The sequence below is a fragment of the Frieseomelitta varia genome, unplaced genomic scaffold (genome assembly GCF_011392965.1).
Source record: "Frieseomelitta varia isolate USP_RPSP 00005682 unplaced genomic scaffold, Fvar_1.2 scaffold_763, whole genome shotgun sequence".
In the NCBI taxonomy this organism is placed as follows: Eukaryota; Metazoa; Arthropoda; class Insecta; order Hymenoptera; family Apidae; genus Frieseomelitta; species Frieseomelitta varia.
The window spans coordinates 30,573-35,701 of NW_025110549.1; positions in this window are offsets into that span (position 1 = coordinate 30,573).

Here is a 5,129-nt window from a genome sequence, read left to right on the forward strand (position 1 = left end):
AAAAAAAAAAAAAAAAATAAGGAAAAACTACTAGCTGGAATCGTTCAATTGGATGGTGATATTCAGGAAATCCGCACGCGACGGTTACGCGTCGTTACGTTGGGAACTATGTGCGCGTTTTGGATCGGGATCGGGCACAAGCCAGTGGGGAACTCCGGCATGTATAATGTCGGCAATATCGGGAAGGCAGACGGGGAGAGTTGGTTGAAGCGAAAGGGATTCGTCTTTCCTGCTGTCTGCCAGGAGAATGATGTGCCAGGACCTCCGGGCTCGAGGAAATTAATACTACTTCTGTCCCGGCGCCGTCTACCATTTTCCCTTTTCTTTACGTGCTATCTCATCCCTTCTATTTGCACTGTTTCCCTCGGCGCTGGTTTCCGCGAGGGTAGAAAGGTACTTTGAAGTCCGAGCCAGAGACGACGACGTTCATTCTCCCTCTCCCTTTTTCCTCCATCTCCCACTTCTGTTTTTACTCCCCGACCTGTTCCCTCGGCTGACACCTGACCGAAGCGCCGCTGCCTCTCCCCTATTTTCGTCTCGGTAATTATTTAGAAAAGGGGCAGGGAGGTCTCACTGATTTCGACGATTTTTTTTTTTTTTTTAATGATTAACGTCGCATCTACCTTTTGGTAGATTACCTTTTGGTCATTAACGACGGCCAGATACTGTTTCCTTCTTTTCAAAACGATTGACATCTTATGGTAGATGTTAGTTTCCTTCAGATAATTCAGGATAATTTCCTATGTGTTTCTGCGACGTCAGGTGAAGTTATTTTGTATTTTTGCCTTTCAGCGTGGTACTTGCTGCATTCAAATAGAAGATGATGGGTTGATAAAATTCGATTGCATTGGATACACATTGGGGGTTCTGTTTTTTTTCAATAGATAGTCATGTGTGAGTTTGCAGTGTCCTGTTCTAAGCCTTGTCATGACTATTCTGTCATTTCTTTTCATGTTGTGGGTAGGCATTGTTTGATAGAAATCTTGAGTTATATTATGAGTTTTTGTTTTTTTTGGAGATGTTCCATATTTTGTTCCATGATTGTTTTCCGACCTGGTGTAATGTTACAACAAGGTCTTGATAAGGAAATGGTTCGACGATTTTTGAATATGTTGTAGAAATCAACATTTTGAACAATTTTTTCCTATGTATGTAACCGCCGCTCGGTTTCCAATTTTTGCAAAAGACTATTGCTACTACTACAATAAATATAGCTACGTGTCTGTGGCAGCGTGTGTGTAAGCATTGAGTTGCCGATTGTTTATGGTTTTTATACATACATCGAGGCGGCCGGGTATACTTAACACTAGAACTACCGACGGCCAAAGTATGATATTTGTGACGAAGAAATTAAAGTGTAAAATACAAGAAGAAATCAGTAATACGATAAAAAGGACAAACGTCTGTTAATATATTTTATTAAAAATCACTCGAGTATCTAAAAATATGCTTTTATAAATGTATAAAATTTCCATTAGAGAAGATTACAAATTGTGACCAATCATTTTGACCAATCTGGTAGTTCTAGTGTTAAAAATTCAATTTGAGTAGCCGGCCGCCCTGGAATAAAAGACCCTAACCTGAACCTTACTTGAACCTAACTATTCTACTTAGTAAATAATTTAACGGATTACGTTACCTCGATATATCTATAGAAACCATAAACAATCGGCGACTTAACGCTTACACACATGCTGCCATAGGCAATATTCATTGTAGCAGTAGCAATAGTTTTTTGCAAAAATCTCGGAAATTAAAGCCGAGCAGCGATTATATGTGTAGAAAAAAAGTTGTTCAAAACGTTGATTTTTACAACATATTTAAAAATCGTCGAAACGAGACACCCCTTCCCCTTTTTTAAATAATTACCTTCGTCTCTTTCGGACACAAAGCCAGACCGAAATTCGAAAATTTCGTCGTTGTTCGCCTTAATTTCGTTTGCTCCGTCAACGACCGCCGTCCGGTCGAAAAATTAGCTCCTTTCCGTGAATTTGCTCATCGGAGGAAATTCGCCCGCGTCGAGAGAGCGAAATTTTATTAGCAGAGAGTAGCTGCATAATTGGCCGAAACCCGGCCGGTAATAACTCGCGTATCATCCAGTCGTTGGAAAATCTCTGTCGTTTCGTTTTTTCATTGCTTCCTTTTTTTCTTCTCTCTCTCTCTCTCTCTTTTTCTCTATCTAAGTTAACTTGCTCGATTAATTTTAATTAATTAATCACGCTGGATGATTCTTAACGCTAGGCCACTTAATCGTTTCCCCTTCGCTCGCAATTAGTCGCCGCAGCGTTAAGATTCTTTATCTTACCGTTTGTACAGCGTACGTTTACAATCTGTCATGAGGATCTCGCCTACGCGTGCCTCGTCTTATCTCTCGTTTCTGACTCGTTCACGGTGGCCGGTTGATACACACATACACACACACACGTATACACGTGGCCTTCCCAAAAAATTCGTTTTCCAGAGGTTGAAAATGAAATCCACTTATCTCTTTGTCCACTCGACCGTACGTTCGCCCGTTCATCCATCATACCGGGCTTTAATTAAATTTACTTATTTCATCCGACACTGATCTCTGTCTATCCTATCCTGCCCACCTCCCGTGGATCCCTCCGTCTCGAATTCGACCTGGTCTATTTCGTCGAGGTTCGACGGTTCGGGGATCAAACGTAGATGATAAAAGTTCGACGAGCTTCGTAATTGAGCTTCCATGCCGGCGCGCTTCGATCGAGGTTATCAATCAATTCTCTTTCTATTTTTTTTTCTTTCTTCTTCTGATTTGCGTCGTACTCCCTCAAACGTATAACTTTTCTTTTTAGTTTTCCTCGCGATAAATAATAATCTTCGACGAACCGTCCCGTGCGCGCGTAACACGAAAATGAAAGCTCTTTGATACGATCGTTCCGCCGCTGCTCATCTACGCGTCGGAACATCATCTCCTGGGTGCAATCGTGCAACAAGAACGGCCATCATAACGAACGAGAACGATTGTCCCCGGTGCAAATGGAGCGACGAAGGTGGAACGTTGTCATTTTCACCGACGTTTTCACGGATCCGTGTCGTTTCTCATTTCGCGCCACCGCACAGAGATCACCGCAAGTTCTCTCGTTTCATCGATCATGTAACTTCCCTTGGATCTTCTCTGAGAAGCTTGAGAATATCGTCGATAGATAAATAATTTCAGAAATGTACGTGTATTAGTGAAAAGTAAATCAACTGATTGGATAATTTAAGGTATGATTAAGTGCTCGTAATAATTGGACCCCCGATACAGTTTTATTAAAAGTTCTATCATTTTCCACGAAAGGCAAACGTTTTTTTTCGCGTTAATTTTCTACATCTTTAAATTTCAATTTCACTTTCGATAAATGGCTGATGCTTCGTGAAGTATAAATCATTTTAAATAGAAATATTTAATACATAATATACAGTATAATATTATGATATAAAATATATAATATATATATTTCAGTCGTTCAATTTCAACAGACATACCTAAGTCCCCCGTTATTTAATAATGACATTGGCCATTATTTGCATTAAAATCTGTTTGTTACACGTAAGATTAAATTGGTATTCGTTTGAACTTTATTCGACAAGTATGCACACGTTTTATTGGGCACCTTTGGTTTATAATAAACTTTGATCACTTTCAATAAATTACTCTTTTCTTCCACACGAAATTCATTTGTTCAACACTGTTTCCTTGTCTCGTTTTAAAACGAGTATGGCAAACCTTCCAAAGATCGCATCGGAAAAAGCGAGAGAACTGAAAGTTTCCGGGCTTGGCGCAATATTCGAGGGCCAGCAACCGTGGAAAACCCGGCGAGATGCCACTATTAATCTCCGCAATTTTTCACCGTGTGCATTCGCCGAGAAAAAATTCATTAATTTTTCGCGACACGAATTAGAAGGTCGAATGCACAGCGAGATCGACCAAAGTCTCGCGCTGTCGCGCGACGAAATATTTCTTTCCTTTTTCCTTTTCTTCTCTCTCTCTCTCTCTCTCTCTCTCTCTCCTCGCTGATTTCCTCGTCGACGTTTCAATAGCGAAGCGATGATTTAAAAGCGGCACGATGGAGTCATCCACGGGTTCCCGGTCGATATTTCAACGAGAGAGGGAACGAGTGAACCCCCGGCGACTGTCCTTTTTCCACCCTGTATCTTCGCATGTAGGCCAAGAGTCTGCTGCAGCCAGCAAGCCTGGCTCTTTTTTTTTTCCCTTCTTTTTTTGTTGCCGCGAATCCACTGCGCGGATCATTACGCGAAACGATGCAGTCGCTAAATCCGGCTTTCGAGAAATTTCTCTATTCCCCCCCCCCCCCCCCCCGTTTCTCTCTTTAATGACTACGCGCTTTTTTTTCAAATTTAAAAAAGAGGGGGCGCCACATCCCCCCCGCGATAATTAAAAAAAAATTTGCCGCCCTGGTCCCCCGCATTTCCTCCAATTAACGCTTATTTATTTATTGCCGAATTGCCCAGTCGCGTTTTCACTACTGGAGAAAATAGAAAATTTCTGCGTACAGGTGCATAACTATTGTTCTCTATCAACTATCGATTTGTTATCGTTGTTTAGATATCTCGAGGATTTTATTTTATTTTGCAAAGAAACAATTACCCGTGACACGGTTTTTTGTGGATTGTTGGATTTTTCGTACTTGCGTTTACCAATGTGTGGAGAATATTCGTTATTTTTCGCTAGATATCTTTTATTTTACTTGTAAAAGGACGCGGTACGTACAAAAGACCGTGGAATTATATTGGGTATATTCGTTTCAAAACCGTGTACGTTTAAACAACATCCATTGAAATATAATATCCAATTCGGGCCGTGTAAAACAGATTAAAGCAGGTTAAAATGAAGCATTTTACCGGACGACGTATAAAAAAGAAAACGTACTTTGAACTTTGAGTATTCCCCTTTTCGCGTCGAAATCTAAAAGCTTCATTTTTTTTTTTCTCTCAAATTCTGATTTACATCGTAGATGAATGCTCTTTAAACATAATGTACAAAATACAGAAAAGAGGGGATTTCTCAGAATTTCTTTAGAAAAAAAAATCCCCCCTTCCAGGCGGATAATTCAAAGGACAACACTTCAGACGAGAGTACGTTTCAAGCTTTGCAAAAAAAA